The sequence below is a fragment of the Panthera tigris genome, chromosome A1, assembly GCF_018350195.1.
Source record: "Panthera tigris isolate Pti1 chromosome A1, P.tigris_Pti1_mat1.1, whole genome shotgun sequence".
NCBI lineage: Eukaryota > Metazoa > Chordata > Mammalia > Carnivora > Felidae > Panthera > Panthera tigris.
The window spans coordinates 165,071,394-165,095,181 of record NC_056660.1 but is presented as its reverse complement, the minus strand read 5'-3'; the positions used below and the strand labels follow the sequence as shown (position 1 = coordinate 165,095,181).

At 34.8% G+C, this 23,788-nt stretch overlaps 1 long non-coding RNA gene across 3 annotated transcripts in view; it reads left to right on the top strand.

Annotated features, from left to right (window-relative positions):
* The window catches only part of LOC122231524, a 246,810-nt gene that overhangs the window by 123,083 nt on the left and 99,939 nt on the right, over positions 1 to 23,788 (top strand). The gene's annotated exons all lie outside the window — the stretch shown is intronic.

The window sequence follows — 23,788 nt, the reverse complement described above, 5'->3', positions numbered from 1 at the left end:
TGAATGTGGACGAACAAACTCTTAAGACACTGCAAATGGGAATGTAAAAAGTATGCAGCCATTTTGGACTTCAGTGTAGCTGGGGTTTTTTTGATGATATCCAATGTATATATGTTATGTAAACCAACTATTCAGCTCTTAGGAATTTACTGAGAAAAAAAGAAAACAAATGTTAATACAAAAGTGTATACACAAGTTTATAGAAGTTCTGTTTGAAATCAGCAAAACCTAGAAACATAGAAACATCAATGGTTCAGAAACAGGTAAATGGATAAACAAATCATGGTATATCCACCCAAAAGAATACTACTCAGCATTAAAAAGAATGAAATATTAATATACACAACATGAATAAATCTCAAATAATTATGCTGTGTGGGAAAAATACATATACATTTATATCTCCCATATATTTATATTTCTAGAAAATGACAACTAATATATCATGACAGAAAATAGATCATTGGTTACCTGGGGCTGGGACTGGGTGAGGATTAGTTGAAAAAAGACATTGTAAAGGGAGTCAAGAACTCTTTTTTGGGATGATGTTCTGTTTATTATCTTGATAGTGGTGATAGTTTTGTGGTTCAACATAGAAGTTAAAGCTTAAAAATATTTATACTTTATACCTGTCCAGTTTATTAAATATGTTACACCTCAACAAATCTACTATGAAACATAGTATAGGAACAAGTGTGGCTTCATATTAGAAAATATTAAGTTGTGAAAAGATAGTATTTATTTTTATTTTTTTAATTTTTTTAAATATTTATTTTTGACAGAGAGAGAGAGGGGAGTGGTAGAGAGAGAGGGAGACACAGAATCTGAAGCAGGCTCCAGGCTCTGAGCTGTTACCACAGAGCCTGATGCAGGACTCGAACTCAGGAACTGTGAGATCACGACTTGATCCAAAGTCAGTCACTTAACCAACTGAACCACCCAGATGCCCCTAAAGTATGTATTTTTAAAGAATATGACAAGTCTTTTTTTGGAAAGGTGCTGAAAACCAGAAAAAAATGGAGGAAACAAATATTTTCAAATGGAATATTATAAGTAATAGTTGTAAAACTATTCAAATTCCAGGCATATCTCTATGTATTCATAATATAATATAAATCACAATGTTTGTAGGATAATAACCAATTACTGTGGTTGCACACAAATAGTCATCTCCTTTATCTCTTTAGGGAGGGGCTATCCCTTTCTAAGAACTGAAATGGTTGCCTGGCTTAGGAGTTCACTCAGGTCAAGCAAAATATTGCCCATCTTTCCTGAACATTTACCTTCCTACCAGCACAGCTATGGAATTAGAGAAGGGCATAGGCATATATAGACTCAACCAAGTTAATAGAAATTGAGAGAATGCAAATACCAAATTTATGCAATTAAATTAATAAATCATAACTTTCATTTATCAAAAAAATACAATTTAAAAATGTCTGTTTTACACATAGACCAGTTATGCAATAGGGACAAAGAATGAGAAAAAGAAAAAAAGGAAACAGAAAGGAAAAAAATGGTTGAGACACAGCCCAGAGAGAAAGAATGGGAAGTTGAGCAAAACAAAATAATATAAAACAAACAAACAAAAAGCCAAAAACCGGAAATGGGAAGGGAACTATATAAAAAGAAGTTGAAGGAAGAAAAGAGCCTTGAAATTAAAGAGTGTTGTTTCTTTTTTTCTCTTTTTTATCAATTTATAGCAAAAGATAGATGAAATGTATATGAATTTTATTTTTACTTATTTATATGCAGAAAGCACCAAAAATTTTTATCTGGTTGCACAGCATCAAAGAAAATGGAGGTAAATATTTGTAGAACATCTACTTCAGTCAGATTTCTTTCATTTTTTGAATATTTAAATTGACTTGGTATTACTTTTTAAGGTCTTTTGGCAGGTTTTTTTATGAGGTTTAAAATATAAATAATTTGCAGAGGTCTTTACTTTGTACTTTTAAATATTAAATAAACAATAGAACAAAAGAAATGAACAAGAAGAAAGAAGGAAAGAAAAAAGGGGGGAAAGAAGAGAGGGGATGAAGGAAGGAAGCAAGGAAGGAAAAAAGGAAGAAAGGGGAGAAGGAAGGAAGTTTAGTGAGATTGAGGCAGGTGGGTGGGGTGACTATGATTAGATTTTCCCATCATATCACAATCCTGCTTTCTCAGATCTCAGAAATGATATTCCTCTGAGTAAGAAAACCTCCCCTTACTAGAGTAGATGAACAGTTTGCCTGGAATTTGCAGACGCTAACCTATATGAATGGGTAGTGCCTGCTGAGGTTCATAACCAATTGGTACTCAATATTTTTAACCTTTAGGCAGATACTAGCTAGGCATTTTGTTAACATTTACTCTAATACAAATTTAAAGTGAATGTGAACACTATGATAGACTTTCTTGGTTTCTTGAAATTTCCTCTTAAATGCAATTGAAATAACGCTTTTACCCAAAGTAAACAAGCTCCCTTAATTTAGGGCTTTTGTAAAATCAACCAGCTAATCATGTATTTTGTTACACACACTTCCTCAGAGGAAATTACACACAAATGGATTCTCCAGCCAACTTCTGAGTGTCAGATAGAATGGGTATTGTTTCTTCTATATAAAACAGAATTATTCAATAAAAGATATGAGTTGTTCTTAAATTCCAAACTAAGTTACCAGCAAACCCATACCTATAATGTAGTTCTTCCTCTGTCCCACCAGGGAAGTTTCCAGTGGTGTCTTATGATAATAATATTGACTTTCACTGCAAACTAAAATGCTCAGTAGTAACTTCTAAGAAGTTACTGGCTGAAATTTAAAGGAGCTATGACAACTTAATAACACTACCATATTTATTTAGTAAATCCAGAACACAAATATGATCTAAAAATGACTATGAATTAGAGAAATAAGAGAGAAAAAGGCTTGGAATTAAAATAAGTTATCATTATATATGTATAATCTTTATAAACTTAATATAAATAGCACTTCATTTTAAAGAGACTTATTATTTGTATGCTTTTATCATTATTAATGCTAACACTGACATGGATCTTTTAGTATCATCTAATTCCAGGCATTTTGTTTCCAGAAAGTATAAAAAATAAAAACTACCAAACTACTTGAAACCTCTGAATTTTCAGAATGAAGAAAAAGGGTCCCAGTGATATGACCAGTGTCATAGGCCTATGAGAGATGTAGACTATTCTGGACTATAGGTCCTGTGGCTCCTAGATCATGCTCCTTTATAGCATATTCTGAATATTTTCTCTCAGTTGTTAGTGCATATGATCATATGGTAGTTTGTGCCTTGATCAAAAATTAAACTGAAACTTATTCTATTTCTTTAAAGGTATTCCTAAGCAATGCCTTTAACTCTTAAGCAATCTTGCTGGAAAACACAGGTTTTGGATTTGTATAAGCCTGAACTGCTGAACTTATGGTTTCTTAGTGACTTGCATGACAGTTTCATGTATTTTCTTACCTACTCAATCCCCTTACATCACCAACATAATGACCTTGATTTTTACTTTACTAAGAAAATTAAAGCAATAGAGAAGCCCCCACATCTCTATTCATCCACCAGCACCCACAGCCATATACTCCTTGCCACGCTGGTGTCCAAGACTGCACTTTCAGTTATATTTTGTCCTTACCACTTTTGACAACTTGAAGCCGTGTGATATCTTTCACATGTCAGTTAGTTTTCCCACTTTACTGAGTCATTCTCATCTAGTACATCATGCATGCCATTTTTTTTCTATCTGAAAACAAAACTTTGCACTGATCCCACTTCCACTGTCAGTTACGGCCCTGTTTCTTGGCTATACTTTGCAACATACTTCTTCAAAGAGTTGTTAATGCCAATATTTCCCATTCCTTTCTTCCCATTCCCTCTAATAACATATGTATGTTTCCATTACAAAGAATCTTCTGTCCAAAACATTTATGATGTGTCAACAATACCAACTACCTGCAGATTGCCTCCCAACTAGGCCCTTACTTGGGAACCAAGACTGATGGAGCAACTGTTTGCAAAAGAGCTATTAAATGCTTGAGTCAAGAAATGACACATGCCACAGCCCACTAACTAGACCATCCATGGCCCTACCCACCCTTCTCTCAAACCAACATTCAGTCTGTCAGCAAGTCTTATTTTTCTTATCCACAAAACATACCAACATCTGGCCACTTCTCTCTATCTTCACTGCTAATATCCAAGCCAACATTATCACTTTCTTGAATTATGGTAATATATTCATAACAAACAAGTCTCCTCACTTCTTATTTGCACCTTCAACAGTTTAGACTGAGAGATTATTTAAAATGTTAAGCAACATTAGTATTCAGCTTTAAAATAAGGAAATCCTAACACATGCTACAGCACAGATAAACCTTGAAGACATGCTGAGTGAAATCAACCAGTCACAAAACACAAATATTGTGTGATTTCCCTTACATGACATACATATAATAGTCAAATTTATGGAGACAGAAAGTAGAATGGTGATTTCCAGGAGCTGGAGGGAAGAAGAGAATGGGCAGTTATTGTTTAATGGACCCAGAGTTTCAGTTCGGGAAGATGACTAAAGTTCTGGAGATGGAAGGTAGTAATAGTTTGTCAACAATGTGAAATTAAGTAACATCATGTCACTCCTCTGCATCCACTTCTAAAGACTCTCAGCTTCACTTAGAGAAATATACCAAAGTGTGTAAGCTAACCTGTATAGCCATGCATTATCTCTCTGTGTCCAGTAACCTCTGTGATCATCTCACCTGCTCTTCTCTCCCTGTCGTGCCTTTTTCCGGCCACACTGGCTTCTTTGTAGCTCTATCACCTTGTGCCCTTTGCTCTACGTGTGGCTACTTTTCTCTCTCCTGGTAATCTTGGGTCAAACCTCATCTTCTAATGAGTTCCCTTGATCACGCTATTTCAAGGTGATACACATCCTTAATGGTACTCACCACTAACCTACTTTTGTGTAGTACCTAGTATCCTCTAAAATATTATGTAATTTTCTTAGTTATTATGTATGTTTGTTTGTTTATTACTCACTGTCTGCCTCCAGCTACTACAATGTAAGTCCTCCCGGGCAGCAAGTATTGCTGTTTAGCTCATTGATGTATTAACAAGGGCCAAGAACAGTGTAAGAGTCATATAAGGTGCTTAATAAATATTTGTGGAATGTTGAATAAGTAAATGCCATTCTACTACCCCCAAACGCTGCTCATATTTGATCTGTTAGCTTTCTGATCTCAATAACTCTTAAAGAATATATTTGCTCTCATTTTCCAGGTAAACTCCCTAGGCCACAGTTATTGTGATCTTCTTCAAACCCTTACATCCACACCAACTAGCTGACAATTATGTGAGTTAGACATGGCTTCCACTCTTCAATCACTCATTTTTTTGTCTGTTTCTGTGTTTATTACTTTTACAACAGCTTCATTCTTTGTCCTTATTATTCTGGTATTTATAAATTATTTTTATAGACAATTATTATTTATTTATGGAGTTTTAATATGACTGGTAGAAATGGTATATGGATATCATCTGAAATTTTATGCAATGTAATCCAATCAAATGGTGTTATCAATATTTGGTTATAACTCCAGGCCACATATTTTTATCATGTGTTTGAACTTTGAATGTGAATAGCAGGAGCATTTAAATTTAAAACAGAATAAATAATCAGAAGCAACAATAATAGGATTTTTAAATTTAAGAATCTCCAATTGTTTTATAATTAGACTTTCATAATTCAAAAATGGTATAGAAAATATCATTTATGATTTATTTAAAACATTCTATAAGAAAATGTGTTCTTCCACCCATTGAGGCAAATGCCCTAATATTTCTACAGAGGATTTTGTGGCCATTTTAAGATTGTTGTTAAAAAAACAACAGCAACAAATATATGCCTATATATCAGACATCAAAATCAATCAAAAGTATTTGTTGAATGTGTTCAATATGCCCATCTGTATGCTCAAAACTTTGAAGAGAATTCATTTCATTCTGTTTTCTATTTTTAAGTTATTTCATCAAAATAATTACACAAATCCACTAGAACACCTTCTGAAATTTATATATAGACAGACCTTTTACACAATAAAGTCAAAGTAAATGTTAAAGATTTGATCTTGCAATTACGTTTGCACTTTGCAAAAATGGGCTTTTGAGCAGTGGTTAACTTCCCACTCCCTACCCCATACCTGAATAAGAGTTGGCTCCCCTGCATGTTGTTTCAATCATTGCTTTTGAGTAACCCTGGGAATAATGACTTAAAACCTTCACATTTGTACCAGCAATCTATTCAGATTCCACAGAAAAAAAATTTAGCTGAATTATACCATTTAATGATACTGCACTGTCGCTTGAAAAATAATGTAGCCACCTATATATGAAAGTACTGAGTAATTTAAAACATGCAAACATATGTATGTATACTTGGTCCAATTCTTCAAATTCTGTTATATCTATCCTCCTTTTTTTAAATTTTTTTAACGTTTATTTATTTTTGAGACAGAGAGAGACAGAGCATGAACGGGGGAGGGTCAGAGAGAGAGGGAGACACAGAATCTGAAACAGGCTCGAGGCTCTGAGCTGTCAGCACAGAGCCCGACGCGGGGCTTGAACTCACGGACTGCGAGATCATGACCTGAGACGAAGTCGGATGCCCAACCAACTGAGCCATCCAGGCCCCATCTATCATCCTTTTTTGAAATAGGGCCTGGGATTTGAATGGGGAGCTAGTACTGCCAATGGCTTTCTCTACGGTTCTAATGATTCCAAGGGCAGTCTCATACTTTTGAATACCAAACTTAAGATTATGCATTTTGTTTGATTATTTACGCAATGGTATGCTAGCAAATGTTTAATGGCCTGTATGCAAGTGTGTGATTAAGTTTATTGGGACTTTTTTCTAACGTAGTGTATGTATAGCACATGATAGGAAATAATTATAAAAATACACTCTTTAAAGTAAATTCCATATAGCCAATTGATTCTCACAGAATGCTTTCACTGAGTTTTTTAAAATTTTTGTAAACATGAAGCATATGATTACAATGCTTAGTGAGTGTAGTTCTAACATGAATGGTGGTTGATATTTTGTTTGCATTAATATGTAAGAAGAAAATTAAACAATTAGGATATATGTAGGAAATTCATTTATTCTTCAGTGACATAATTTTTTTTTTCTGAATCAGAGAAAGATTTTTGAGTACTGGAAGAATATTTCCCCAAGTTATTGTGTTATTTACAATGTAAGAGCTATATGCATGGCAAACATTTATGTTCAATCTACATTCTTAACATTTGTCAATCTCTTTCTTAGGCCCGGACATTCAAAAAACAATGAATGAAATCTTGATTTATAATGTTTGTTTATTTCCACCATAAAATCCACTTGCTTTGACCAGTTTCAAGATACCAGTATGAAATTACTGAACAAATATTTCAACTTTACAGATAGAATACACATGCTAGGTTACCATTGTATCATCAGAATTCCATTTTTAAAATCCTGCTTAACTATTTCAGACTGTGTTTCATAAATTTGCCAACCCTTGAAATTTTACCTTATAGCCTACTGATAAAAATTGTCATTAGCATATTCTGAATTTTTCAACCTTTAACATACTACTTGTAGAGTTTTGCTAAAGGTGGTAATCCTACACACCTGCGCTCTGTGGGTTTCCTAGAATGACAAAATAAGTAGATTTTGATATTCAGGGTGTGTGGGTTGCTTAGGCCCATAATTGTTTTTAACGGGCTGCTCTCTTCAAAAACACAGTTGGTTACTACACACATCAAACCAAAGACTTAGGCCAATAAAAATTAGGGGATTTATAGGTTTATAATAACTGAGACTTTGTTAAATATAAATAATCACTAGCATTTCTTTTTAGCTTTTCAGCATACTATGGAACATGTACTATCCTGCATTTCATCATTCAGTAATGACTTGGAATACAGTGTGACAGTAGTAAGCTGCCAGAGTAATGCAACGGCAAAGTGGGTTTTTTGTTTAATGATTTCATTTTGGCAAAGGTTTGTTTACATGCTTACTTCTGTTTAAAGCAGTCAGTAAGAAAGGCATTTCTATTTATGATAGGAATGATCAGGCTTGTGCCAGTCTGGTCTTTGTCTTGTATTACATGCACTCTGATAGTCATCTACCTCACAGGAAATCCAATTCTGGCTAGGCATACACAGGCAAAATAAAATGCATGTTGAAGTGACTCTCTGGGAATTTTCAGGCAAATTAATTGGCAAATAGGAAACAATTCTCTTTTAGGACTGCATTATAAGGAGTTCATTTTTTGTTTTCATTTAATGGGTATTTGTTAACACCAGATATATTCATTTGTCTATATGGAAATAAAAATATAAACTTAGAGCTTTTGGGATGAGGTGGGATGAGGATAGGAGTTATTTAAAAACTCAGAAATTTGATACGGGGAATCAGTAATTTAGAAGTCCAAAACTTGATGTTTACTATGATAAATTTACTCCTCCTTTCCCTTCCTTTATACTCTTTACCTTGGGCATGTAAGAACAATGTTGCCAGGTTTTGAGAAAGTTCAATGATTATTTAAAATAAGTTTACTCTCTCAAAACAAAAAGAGAGCACCTGGGGGGTTCAGTCAGCTAAGCGTCTGACTCTTGATTTCTTGTCAGGTCAGGTCAGAACCTCACTGTTTTGAAGTCAAGCCCCCTATTCTGTGTTAGGTGTGGACCTGCTTAAGATTCTTTCTCCCTTACCCTCTGCCCCTCCCCCATTTGCATCCTAGCATGGGCATGCACTCTCAAAAACAAACAAACAAACAAACAAAAACAGTAAGTTTAATGTGTTTGAATTCATTTAAAATGAATCTGTTTTTCCAAGGATATTTTCCCTAAAATCTAAGCCATCTGTATTTTAAGAGGAAAATCCTTGCATGTGTTTCTAATTCTTCTATAAACATACCATTAAAGTATACCATTGCAAAGACCAGTGGATAGCCAAAAAAAATGCATAAACTCTTTTCCCCATAGAAACAAAAAGGTTTGGGGGATTCCAAAATATTTGGAGGGTTACAGAAAGAAAAAAAAGATTCATTCAGCTGCTCAGACTTTTTATTATATATTTTAAATTTTACTTTGTCCTTTCCTGCTGTTTTTCACTTTCTCTGAATTTATTCTTTAAGCACTCCTTAAACTACTGTTTAAAAAAGCACCTGCCTTTTTTCAGACTTTTCTAAAACAATATACCATGTAACTAACTTGGTTAGGAGAAGCAGAAAGCTATAGAAAAAACAAAATTCACCATCACATGGTCCACAGAACTTATTGTATATTTAAGTCATAATTTTAGAAAGAAAATATGGAAACAACTAAACATTAAAAATATGGGCATTTGTCAAATATTTGAAGTCTAAGCTTCTCAGTGAGTATTTTTAGAAGTTTGTGCTATGTCCAGAAGGTTACTTCAGTAATTAAGGTGAAATGCTTGTGAAAAAGGCTATATTTTTCCTTAATGAAACTGAAGTTGTTTTTTAGCAATCTGATGACATTAAGTTTGTTTTTTACTTTTGTGGTCATTCTGCAAAATGGTACCCATTCGAGGTCCAAAATGTTTCTGTTGGCTGCATGCATGATCCAAATTAACCCATTAGTTGTCATACCTTTCCTTTGGTGTAGGTTGTCAATTGCTGGACATGGGAACAATGGTGGATATGAAACTGATCAGAAACATGGAAGCCAGGAGCATATCTGTGTCCTATAGACCTAAGCTGTTAAGAGGCAGATCTAATCAATGCAATTTTCTAAGCCCACTCAGCCTGATTTATACAGAAGCAACACAGATGAATGAACTAGGTGGTGATCTATCTGTGAACTGCACTGACCATTCAGTTTTTCCATGGTCCGTTAAGCTAGTTACAAACCTGTGTCTATGACACAAAGTAAAATGGACAGTTGAGGCAATTATCTGAACAATTCTGGCGAAAAGAAAGCTTGTTACTAAGAAAAAAGTGAGTTGGGGGTGCCTTAATTATCCATATTGAATTTCTATATTGATCACATTCACAAGACAATTGCTTGACTCACCACTTCATTTTGCTTGGGTAGACACGGGCTAAGATAATTGAAAACAATTAAACAGCAGTGTCTGGGGAACCATAAGTGACAATTTGGGTCAGATATTGTGGTGCAGGTTAGCTTCATCAACAAGTATTTATCAAACCCCTACTGTGCTAGATAGTGGGAAGATTACCAGTTAAACAGAGAAGAAAACAGCTATTTGCAAACTACTGGAAACAAGGTATGCATCCATAAAAATGTTAGGTGGAATGGGGACCAATTTGACCGTGAGTTTCAAAATAAAAAACCTGTGTTTTATGAAATATGTTGATCTCTTTCCAAAGCCTAGTGAAACTTAAAATATTTGTAGTGAGACATCAGATTGGCTGTCTTAAATGCATGCCATTATTAGAAGATGAGTGGAAAGATTTCACAGAAATCATTCATTGAATGAAGCAAACACACTCTGGCCATCCTTCTTTGGAAGACAAATATATCTGGGAGAAGTTAGATACTTAAGTGCATTAAATCCTCAAAGACTTCCCTTAAGGAAAGTGAGTTGTCCCTTCCTTCAGAAGACAGGTGAGAGCAGCAGGTTAAGATCACTGGGTGCCTGGGGTGCCTGGGTTGCTCGGTCGGTTAAGGGTCCGACTCTTGATTTTGGCTCTGGTCATAATCTCATGGTTCCTGAGATTGAGCCCTATGCTGGTCTCTGCATAGACAGCACAGAACCTGCTTGGAATTCTCCCTCTCCTCTCTCTGTCCCTCCCCAACTCTCTCTCACATGCATGCACGTGCTCTTTCTCTCTCTCTCTCACTCTGTCTCTCTCTCAAAACAAATAAATAAAAACTTTAAAAAAAAAAAAAGGCCACTAGGTGCCTGTGGGAGATAACTGAATGATAGAGAAGGTGTAAGTAAGGACTGAAATTTTCTACACTCACGTAGCAACTTTGCCTTGAGTCAGCCAGGTCAACCAGCAGGCCCTTTAGCATCAAATGATTATTGTAGTGAACATGACAGCAAGGTTAACCTGTTTCCACCTAGAACACTGAGGTGAGACCTGCCCAATACACAAATATGTGAACATTTAAAAAAAATTTTTTTACATTTATTTATTTTTGATAGAGAGAGACAGAGCACAAGTTGGGGAGGGGCAGAGAGAGAAGGAGACACAGAGTCCGAAGCAGGCCCCAGGCTTGGAGCTGTCAGCACAGAGCCGGACGCGGGGCTCGAACTCACAAACTGAGAGATCATTACCTGAGCCGAAGTCGGACGCTTAACTGACTAAGCCAGCCAGGTGCCCCAATATGTGGACATTTTTTATTGGGAACAGTATCACTGGTAGGTCTTATAGTGACTTTAAAAAAAAAAAAAGTTTATAAGTTTTTTAAAAATTTGTTTACTTATTTTGTGAGAGACAGAGAGAGCCCCAGTGGGGGAGGGGCAGAGAGAGAGGGAGAGAGAAACCAAAGTAGGCTCCATGCTGTCAGCTTAGAGCCTGATGTGTGGCTTGAACTCATGAAACATGAGATCATGACCTGAGCTGAAACTGAGAGTCAGATGCTCAACCGACTGAGCCACCCAGGTGCCCCTATAATAACTTAATCTAGAACCACATCTGTGTGTCTTGGAATACACACACACACACACACACACACACACACACACACACACACACAGATTCTCTAAGTCATATATTAACACATAAAATGGAGAAATTAAATATTTGCATATACTCCTTTGTCATACACTCTTTAAAACCCTAAATAAGATGTCTTTTTCTTTATTTTGATTGTGTGTGTGTAGATATAAGTAAATATGTAAGATAAAACTTAAATATTTCATAGTATTGACAGTGTTGTTAATACGGTGTTAAAATATAAATAATGTCTGGATTAAATGTAATTCACCATAACAATTGAGACTTTATAAAATAAGACCAATTATATTTAAGTCAAAAATTAATATTAATTCAAAAAACATATAAAAATAAATGTGGGTGATTTCTGGTAATGTTTTAATGATTTTAAAGGGAATATCAATATGTCATTAGAATCAAATCCTCCAATGACAGCTATCTTTTCATGTTCATCTTTGTCACAAAAGTTTAGAATTGGTGCTGGAAAGCAGAGTAACAGAAACATGTTCTAGCTTTCTTGAAAGCTAATTGTTCCATTTTTACACCACCTCCCGCCTAGTACAAATGAATACACTTCCTCAGGTACTCACACATTCACTCCTGCAAATATAGACTCACTCCTATTTAGAGCTAATCACAAAAGTACTAGGATTCAGAGGCAACTTGCGATAAACTAATTTCCTGCTTCAGACTCTCCTTATTAAAAAATTGATCTATTCCATTTGTCTCTCTGATTTAATCTATGACATCAATCAAATGAAAGATTGGTACTAATATACATATAAGGTACAGTGATTCTACTCACCTGTAAAGATAAAACAATTGTTACCCTTTACCATAATTGTACTGCACCTCGAATCAACCTGAATTATAACTGAGAAACTGGAAAAGTTACAATTGGCTTTACTTGCTCATTCAGCTGTTACTTTTCTAAAAGATCCAAACCTTCCCACAAATCCTCAGAGGCAATACAATTCTCTATTTTAATGAATTCACTTGCACCCCACTGAGAATTAATTGCTTTGGAAGCAACCCAATGGTCTGACATGCTGAGAGGCCCACTGGTAGTTCTTTTTTTCCTAATAAAGAGCTCTAAGGAATTAACCAACCTCCTGACCAGGTATAATGTCTTCTTCTATTTTCCTTTCTACCTCTCTCTGTCCCCCTGTCTTTCTTTCCATCTTCTCTCTCAATCTCTCTCTCTCTCTCTCTCTCTCTCTCTCTCTCTCTCTCTCACACACACACACACACACACACACACACACACACACACGAAAGGATTGTGAGAGTCCTGGTATTATTGCCAAAACTGTAAATACTTTGTTTTATAAATATAACTGGAGGATGTCGTGGTATGTAAGCCCACAGGTCAACATCCTGTAGTGTCTTTGTGAGGAAAGTCAGCAATGAATTGTTCTTTGTGAAGATACCTTGGGTGTTAAAGTCTATTACAAGAATAGAATTTGCCATACTTGTATATAATTGGATATGCCGTACTGTGATTCCTACATGAGGCTAAATCTCCAGTTAAATTCACTTATTCATTAATCCAACAGATATTTATTCAGTGACTATTTTATGTCAATATTTCCCCCCAAATTAGAAGCTGTAATGGGAGGATTATTCCAGGAGGGTAGTATTTAGTAGTATGCAGAGCTATTCAGATGCATAGATAACCCAGGTGAGACACAGGAACTGGGGTATAGACAGAAAGAAACAGAGCTAAGACATTAGTTGAATTCTATGAAGATGCTACTTAAAATTATCTAACTGCCTAAGTCCCGTAAGTGTCTCAATAAAGAGGATAGATACAGCAGAGCTATTGAAGGAAAGTTAATATCTGTAAGGCATAACTAACAAATAGGGAACAATCAGAGGTAGATAAAGCTGAAATAGGGCTCTAAGTTATAGCCTTGGCATTTCATCATAAAATTCACATCTTGTTTCCTTGCTGCCCAGGCAGAAAGGGGAAAAAGTATTACTTGCTGAATTTATTGTTATGGAAGTAAGAAAAGCAGGGGACACCTGAGTGGCTCAGTTGGTTAAGTGTCCAACTTTTGATTTCAGCTCAGGTTATGATCTCATGGTTTTTGGACTCCAGTCTCGCATTAAGCTCCTCTCTAACAGCCTGCAGCCTGCTTGGGATTCTCTCTTTTCCTCTCCCTCTCTGCCCCTCCCCTTCTCACACTCTCTCTTTCTCTCAAAATAAATAAATCCACTTTTATAGAAAGGGAAGTAAGAAAAGCAAAATCGTTTATCATAAATAGTATTTTTTGTTATGGGATTCTAAAAGAAATTTATTGCATAGCTTTTTACTAAGAAAGCTTAAAAGTATAAGCGACTTAATGCATTCCTAATGGTTGTTTCATTAAATAAGAAATATTCTTCGGAGACTTCCACTTCCAGTAAAGATGGAGTAACAGGATCAGACTTCTTTTGTCTAAAATAAAACTTAAAAAGAACAAGAAAATCACACAAAAATATTGGAGATCTCACTGGACATCTGGCAACAAAGGACAGTGATTCCTGAAAGATATGAAACACATGAAAAGAACCCGAGGACTGTCCCATCTTATTGCCTGGGAAGAAGTTTTAGCCTATGGAATGAGGAGAGCCTATGCTGCCTGAATTGAGGGGATAGACCTGGGAATCCAGGGAAGCCAAGGTGACTACGGTAGTCAGGAAAAAATACTGGAGAGGAGACAGCTGAAGAGAGAGAGAGAGAAGGAAAAAGATGGAGAGAGAGATCAATCTAAATATCTGAGGATAGTCTCAAGCCTTCGGGCCTTCAGATAACTACCGATCATGACATATACATGAGGAAAACACCTGAGACTGGTGAAAGAAACACCTGAAAGAATTAGAGAACCAATCCTCAAGTCTCGTACAGGGCAAGGTAGACCATGTCTTTAGAATAGCTGAAGTGCAGAACAGTAATTTATAGGCCATCGGGTAGAGCATTCTGAATAGTTTTGTTTCAATGGTGGGGGAAACTTAGCCCCAGACTAAATGGTGCTCTGGTCCTGGCTTAAAAAGCTGGTAGCAAGAAACAAAAGGATCAAATTGTTTTAGGTAATATGACTACATTTCTGAACAATGCTCATGAATATGTATGGGAGTGCAAAAATATCCCCTATCCAGCAAGGTAAAATTTTAATGTCTGACATCTGATAAAAAAATTATCAGGTGCACAAACTGTGGCAGTAAATCAGACTTCAACTGTGAAAGAAGAGTCTTAAGACCCAAAATAGCAATGCTTATGTGCTTCACGTTTATTGCAAGAAATGTATAGAATACAACAGCATTAAAGTAAGAATATGCATCACCGCTAAAAACTGGGTCCCAACAGGGTTTTGCAGAAGCAGAATCCAATTGTCCACCCACTACAGTGGTTTATAGAATGTGTTTTCTCTCTCTGTAGGAATCACTATCATGTGCACAGGACACCTCATATATAGGGAGTCCAGAATGGAGTGTAAATCTGGACCTTATATATGCAGCTGGCCATATTCCTGCCAGCTTCAAACCTCTGAGGATCTTGCCAAAACCAGGTACAAACCACCAATCATGATTTTATCAGCAAACATTGTTGCTAAGCTGGTTAAAAGACAAGCAAACAAACAAAAACACACTTTGAAACCTGAGTCGGACCCAAAATTATAAAACGACATCATTAATCAGTACATTTCAAGCTTTGTCCAAGAATTTCTATCAGGCCAGTACATCTCTTTAAACAGCTCAGGCTATTTCCAGATCTTCTGGAATAAACCATTTTAACCACACCAGTCACGCAAAGAAGCAGAAAATCACCATTGAAAATGAAGAGACAAATCAACCAATCTAAAAAATCTAGAACTGAAGCAGATAATATATAATTATTAGACAAGCACAACTGTTATTCTAATGATCCCATATGTTTAAGAAGCTAGAAGAAAGACTGACCATGTCAAGTAGTGACATGAAAGATGTAACAATGACTCAAATCAAACTTCTAGAGATGTAAACTACAAAGCTGAGATTAAAAACATGCTGGGGTTGCTTGGGCTCAGTCAATCAAGCATCTGACTTCAGCTTAGGTCATGATCTCACTGTTCGTGAGTTCCAGCCCCACATGGGGCTCTGTGCTGACAGCTCAGAGCCTGGAGCCTGCTTCCGATTCTGTGTCTCCCTCTCTCTCTGCCCTTCCTCAGCTCACACTCTGTCTCTCTCTCTCAAAAAACAAACATAAAAAAAATACAATATGCTGGATGGGTTTACTATTAGAATAGATATTACAGATGAAAAGATTAGTAAACCGAAAGACATATTAATAAAAATTATTGAAAGCCAAACACATTGAGAAAAAAAAAAAGCCTGAAAATAATGAATAGAGAAAGCAGCTGGGCCTTCATGGACCTTCAACTACATCTCACACCACGTACATAAAAATGCAAATAAATCATAGATTTAAGTGTGAAATATAAAACTATAAAACTTTTAGAAGAAAACATAGAACATTTTTAGGACCTAGGACTCAGTATGGAATTTTCAGATTTAAAATTTAATTCATATATAAAATCAGTAAGTTGGACTTTATTAAAATTAAAAAAAAAATTGCTCTGCCATGATGATATAAAGACAAGATACAGACTTGGAGAAAGTACTTGCAAACCATATATATGACAACAGACTCATATCTAGAATAAGGAATTCTTCCAACCCAGTAAAAAAAAAATTAGAAAATGGGAAAAAGGAATATATATTTCACTAATTAAGATACAAGATAGTAAATGAGCATATGAAAAGTGTTCATTTGAAACATTTTCATATGAAAAATGAAACATCACTAACCATTCAGAAAATACAGATTAAGACCATTTCACATGTTGGAACACCTTGAAATAAAAAAAATAGTGACAGTACCAAATGCTGATGAGAATGTGGAGAAATCAACTAGTCATACATTGCTTATGGGACAGGTAAAATAATACAGTCACTCTAAAAAATTAGCAATTTCTTTAAAAAGTAAGTATATAATTTACCATATGACCCAGAGATTATAATCCTGGGCATTTGTGTCACAAAAATGAAGTCTTGCGTCCATTCATAAACCTGTGCCTTATGCTCAGGGTAGCAGATTTATTTATAAGAGCACCGAACTGGAAACAAAGTGTCCTACAAGAAGTGGATAATTAAACAGTCTGGCACATCCACTAAATCATACCTAGCATCCCAAAGACTTTTCCAGTATACACTGTCATTCCAAATTACTGGGAGGAAGAATGTTGATTTTTTAAAAAAATATGAAGTCTTCTTCAAAAGTGCCAGCTACCTTATTTGTCTCTAATTTGAGGAAGATGTATAGTTTCCATGTTATAAATGGAACAAATGATAAGCACAGAATGTGGGAAAATACAGGGCCCTTGTGGCTAGGAAACCTGTGTTTGTTACATGGCTGTGCTATGAGCTTAGCTGGACAAAGTCCTTAATATCTTCCAGATTCATGAATCTAGAAGAAGAAATAAGGACAAATCCTGGAAAGGTTGTTGTGAAAATGAAACCCATGTAAAAGGTTTACTATACAATCATTTAATTAAGATTTTTTTCCCTACCCAAACATGTATCCTTTTAATGGATGTTATGTAGTACATTATTTAGAGCATGGAATCAGGCTTAAAAGACACGTGAGTGATCTCAGACTGTTCCTCTTACCAGTTGTATGAATCTGGAATATTTAGTTTGATTCTCCATATTTTAATCTCTGGAAAAAATTAATAACATTACATCACGAATTTTGTATTAATTCTAAAATGATGTATTGTAGGTATACTCTAAACCCAAAATCTTCAATGTCTTACTCAATGTATTCAGTTAGAAATGTGGCAGTTTGTATTAAGACACTTTCTTTGTTGTTTTCAGGTTAGAATTAATAAATCTATACCATTCCAAACAATGTCCTTAAATGGAATCACTTGAAATGGCAAATGATTATTTTTCCCCCAATTAAAATGTATGTTTCTTGGGTAGAGATAAAAAAGAATTCCAGTTTTATCTGTATTTCACCTGGACTGTCTCCCAGATTAATTTGGTTAATTTGATCTGTGTATCTGTTTTTGTGCCAGTACCATACTGTCTTGATGACTACAGCTTTGTAATATAGCTTCAAGTCCAGAATTGTGATGCCTCCATATTTGCTTTTCTTTTTCAAGATTGCTTTGTCTATTCAGGATCATTTGTGGTTCCATGAAGATTTTAGGATTATTTGTTCTAGTTCTGTGAAAACTGCCGGTGGTATTTTGATAGGGATTGTAGTAAATGTATAGCTTGCTTTTGGGTTGTTTAGACATTTTAACAATATTTGTTCTTTCGATACATGAGCATGGAATATTTTTCCATTTCTTTGTGTCCTCTTCAATTTCTTTCATAAGTGTTCCATAGTTTTCAGAGAGCAGATCTTTTACCTTTTTGGTTATGTTTATTCCTAGGTAACATGGGTTTTGGTGAAGTTATAAATGGGATCAATTCTTTGATTTCTCTTTCTGCTGCTTCATTATTCGTGCATAGAAATGCAACAGATTTCTGTACATTGATTTTGTATCCTGCAACTTTACTGAATTTGTGTGCCTGTTCTAGCAATATTTTTGGTGGAGTCTTTTGGGTTTTCTACTTAGGGTATCTTGTTGTCTGTGAAGAGTGAAATTTGGACTTCTTCCTTACTGATTTGGATGCATTTTATTTCTTTTTGTTGCCTGATTGCTGAGGCTAGAACCTCCAGTACTATGTTAAATAACAATGGTGAGAGTGAACATCCCTGATCATAGAGGAAAATCTGTTTCTCCCCATTGAGGATGATATTAGCTACAGGTCTTACGTATATGGCCTTTATGAGGTGAGATATGTTCCATTTATCCCTACTTTGTTGAGGTTTTATTTTTTGTTTGTTTTTCAAGACTGGATGCTGTATTTTGTCAAATGCTTTTCTGCTTCTATTGAGAGAATCATATAGTTCTTATCCTTTCTTTTATTAATGTGGTGTATCATGTTGATTGATTTGCGAATATTAAACCACCTTGTTGCCCAGAAATAAATTTCACTTGATAATGGTGAATAATTCTTTTAAAGTACTGTCGGATTCAATTTACTAGTATCTTGTTGAGAATTTTTTCATCCTTTTTCATCAGGGAAATTGATCTGTAGTTCTCCTTTTAAGTGGGTCTTTGTCTGGTTTTGGAATCAAGATAATGCTGGCCTCATAGAATGAGTTTGGAAGTGTCCTTCCAAAATTTGACTTGTGTATGTAAACAAATATAACTCTTGTGTGAAGACTCTGAAGACAGTTGTCCTGAAGGTGTAAATCATGGAGGAAAAAAAAAATCATGATTAAAAGCTTCAAAAATGCATTCTAAGGAAAGTATCTTAGCACAGTGTTTATTTTTTTCTAAAATTGCTATTAAATAAGTTGTCTTTGAGTAATGAATTAAAAAATTAGAATTAAATATAAAAATCACCCAAATATCCATTTGTATATTGAGAGAGGCAAATGATATTTTTAAAAAATGAATAATATAAATATTAAATAATGAATAACATACGTCTATATATGTATGTTCTCTAGTGCTAATTAAGATTATCTCTGCCTTCATTCACATTATGTTACTGAATTGTGGCATGAAAAAACAAGATTAACAAAGGGTTAAATATAAGCAAATTATTTTTCAAATATAAGCTTCAGTACACAAATAACATTGAAGAGAACAGCATTTTTAAGTTATTCAATATAATTGAATTCTCTTGCTGACAAATTCCACATGCAAAGTTTTAATGCCTGTGTGGAATGTAAAAGTCCTCAGAATAAAAAAATAATTGCTGTAGTTTTCTTCTTTATTAATTCAATATTTATATTTCTAGTTGCTTTTAAAATAACCCACACAGGACAGGGATAATTTGTTATTTATATTTAGCTTCTCATTTGTTTGAATTGGGAGAATTTATATACTTCTTCAGTTTGTCCATCTGAATAAGGGAAGATAACTGACAAAGAAGCTAAATATATCAGAAAGATGCAGTTAAATTTTATATTGAGTTTAAATTATAAGTAGTACCACATGTTTTTAATCTGTGACAAAGACACAGTGAGTTTTGAAAAGTAAAATTTACCCTATTTAAAATTAGGAATATTTTTCTTCTGCAGCTCTTTTTAAAGAGCAATTCAACGTAAGTGCATTATTAGTGTTACTTTTAAGTAAGATGATATTACAACATTTAACTAAAGTGCTTATTTCAATAGTTTTATTGCTGAAATTACATTTGGAGGTCAAGACTGTCGAGGGGATTCTGTTTTATGGCCTTCTATTTCACCATGGCTCTGTGGATCTGTAGTAACTAGCATGACTTCCCACACTGGAAAATCTCAGTATAGTTGTGGTGGTATGGAAGACAATAAGAAGAATATGCACACATATGTGCACACACAATATTGATGTCATGTTCAATAATTTTAAATGAATTAAGGGCATATTATTGAATTAAGAGCATAATAGATGCTATGCAGCATCTAAAGTGGAAATCAGCTGATATGCATGGAAAACATGCATTCTCATTTCAATAGCAGCAATTTTTAGAAACTAAATATATGATTAGGAAAGATCATGAGGGTGATGGGAATTTATTCTTACTGGAGGAGCAAGGAAAGACAAATTATTAAGGATGTTCATAGACAACATATTTTTTAAATCTTCCCAGTACTTAGAAATAGTTTTCAATTAATATCATAAACATGTAACTACAAGGAAATAAGACAAATTTTGCAAATCAGTCAATATAAATTTTTAATGACTTTAGACTGTATATGTTATGTTTCTATTAATTTTACCAGGCATAACCATCTCCTAGCTATAAATCTATTTTATATTAAAATAAACCCCTGAAAGTTTAATAGCATATGGACGATAAGACAAATTTCTCTGATTCACTAAAAATGTAAAAAATAAAGAGACTCAAAGTACCATTTGTTGCCTGAGCAATGAAATAGTTCTAATCTCTTCAAGTAGATGAGAGAAATAAAAACTACAGAGTCGTGGAAGGAAGGTGTACATTCACTATTGATTTCCATTCTTTAATCCTCCCCAAATCCACAACTTTTGTCATGTTATTACTTTGCAGTTCTCCCCATTGAAAGGATGGGGTTTAACTTCTCACTCTTTGACTTTGGTCTGGCCATGTGACTTGCATCAGTAGGCAGTTCTAAAAATAGGATTTAAAACATCATATACATCTCTGTATGCTCTCTTACACTTCCACCATCATTGTGAAACTAACATGTCCCAGACAGCCATGTCCCAGACAACTAGTCTAAAAAAGAGAAGAGACATGGGAAGCAGAACTGCCATAGCCTACTAATCAAATTTCGCACAAAGAGAGCCTTGCAAACAAATCTAGCTTACAACAGACAAAGTCTAGCAGGCGTGCAGATACGTAAGAATAAATGCTTTTAGTGTTGTACCCACAAATATTTTATTGTTTTTTAAATGACATTATTTTGACAAAGTTAACTGAACAAAAAGGTAAATGCAAAAGACATCCAGTTCACAGGTACATAGTTAAAGAGAGAGGCAAGCTAAAAAAAAGAGTTGAATTAAGATTCAAGAACTCATGTCTTGATGGACATGGGGAGTGCCATTACTCTCCTGATCTAATGGTCCAAAAAGAACACTTTTTTATGGCTATTAAAATGTTTTCTACAAAGATATTTTGGGAAATGGTTAAAATTTCAATGATTATATTCATAGACATGCATGAGAAGGGTTCTCAAAGAGTAATATTTGTATATGAGCTTGTCCCAAGTACCAAGGCAGAGGATACCCTTCTGACCTCAAACCATCTCAGACTCATACCTTTTGTTATTAAAACTGGCTATAACTTTGGTTTAAAATGAAGAATTACAACAATCACTTAGTAATTTAATCTCAAGGGCTCTTTTTAAGGTATTATGCTCCAGTTAGTTGGCAAGCAACCTGGGATTATATGTAAGTGGCAGTTTGCTCTGTAGAAGAGAGAAAGGCCTAGGAAAGTCTCCACTGAAAAATCTCTGTGATCATGGCATGATCAAAACACCATTATATGCTGGAAAACAAAATGGTGGAGAATTTCACTAGGACTAAAAGTTATAGAAAGGAAAAATACAAAAAAAAAATGGTAAAAACTAAATAGAATGGCCTAACCTATTGGGCACAATTGAAGAGAAAATTGCTAAATTTAAAGATAGATTGCTACAAAATGTCCATACTGAGGCATGGAAAGAAAAAATAATTAGAAAACTGAGAAAGACATACAAGAAATATATGGAAAATTATATAAATATTAATGTATGAGCAATTGGAATCCCAGAAGGAGAAAAGGAGGAGGAAAAACAATCTTTAAAGAGGTAATAGTCAATAATTTTCAAAAGCTGATGAAAGTTATGAAGACACATATTTAGGAAGCCCTATTACCCCTAAACTGGATAAATAAAAAAATTAAAAACAGCTTATTACAAAGTAAAGTTGCGAGCAAGTAGAAAATCTTAAAGGTAATTTGAGGTAAAGACATCCTTAAAGAAACTGCAATAATGGGGTATCTGGATGGCTCAGTCGGTAGTGTCCAACTGTTGATGTGGCTCTGATAGTGATCTCTTGGTCTGTGAGATGGAGCCACCTCCTCAGGCGCTGTGCTGAGCATGGAACCTGCTTGGGATTTCCTCCCTCTGTCTCTCTCTGCCCTTCCCCACCATCTCTCTCTCAAAATAAACTTAAAAAAAGTAAAATAAAGAACCTGCAGTAAGACTTATTGCTGATACCTCAACCCAACAACAGAAACTAGAAAACTACAGAACAACAAATGTAGATTGCTGAAAGCAGCTGTTGGAGTGATTGCTGTGGTACACTGTCCAGATGGATGATCTTATCCAAGTTTATCCTACCTTACCAGGAACAGCCCATATCCAATAACTGGTTGGTAGGGGTAAGCAAATACTAATTTCACTTGCTTCAATTAGGGATGGCTATAATCACCATTTCAGGGCCAGAGCCCCTGTTGGATTTACTGAGGTAATTCTAACCACTGTAATGCCGGTTAACTTCTTCCTCTGCCAGTCTTTTTATTTGTTCCTCCTCAAGTGTTCTTCCTGAGAACACTTCCTAGCAAAAGTCTTATAAGCAAATTACTTTCAGGAGAGTACAACCTTCCCTTTCAGGGGAGGCAACTCCCAAACTAGAATTCAGAAGTGAAGGTGATATAAAGATATTTATTCTTTTTTCCCCCCTCTACCAGTTTGTCATAGCATTATCTCAGTACAAAAAACAAATGGAGGGGGGCACCCATGTGGTTCAGTTGGTTAAGTGTCTGACTCTTGATTTCAGCTCAGGTCATGATATCATGGTTTGTGGGATCGAGCCCCACATCAGGCTTTGCACTGGTAGTGTGGAGCCTGCTTTCTCTCTTTCCCTCACTCTCTGCCCTTTCTCTGTGCTCTCTCTCTCTCTCTCAAAATAAATAAACTTTAAAAAAAAAGGATTTTCCTTGGGAGAAGGAAAATTATTTCCAATAACAAAACAAAAATGTACGGCATGATAAAGAGTACTGGAATATGTATTTAGGTAAATGTAAATGGGTCTTAAGTTTATATAATATATACCTATATATAGTAAAAATGACAACTGCATACAAAAAGGGGTAAATAGAGTTAAAGTGTTCTAATATATTAGATTAGAATATGTATTTCTATGAGTTGTTAAAAATACTAATGTGTATTTAACTGCAACAATTCAAATATGCTTATTGTAAATTCTTGGGTATATACTAAAATAATAATAAAATAATGTACAACCGATGAAGGTAAATGTAATAATAAAAAGCATTTGATTATTTAAAAAGAAGACAAAGTAGAACATAATTAACAGAAAACAGGTAAATAGGAAACAGATTATAATGTGGTCATTATAAACCCAAATATCGGTAATTAATTTAAATGTAAATGAGCTAACTATTCCAATTGTGAGACAAAGATTTTTCAGACTAGACTGAAACACATTTTTTTTCTTTAAATCTCTAAATGTTGCTTATAAAAGAAACATCTGAAA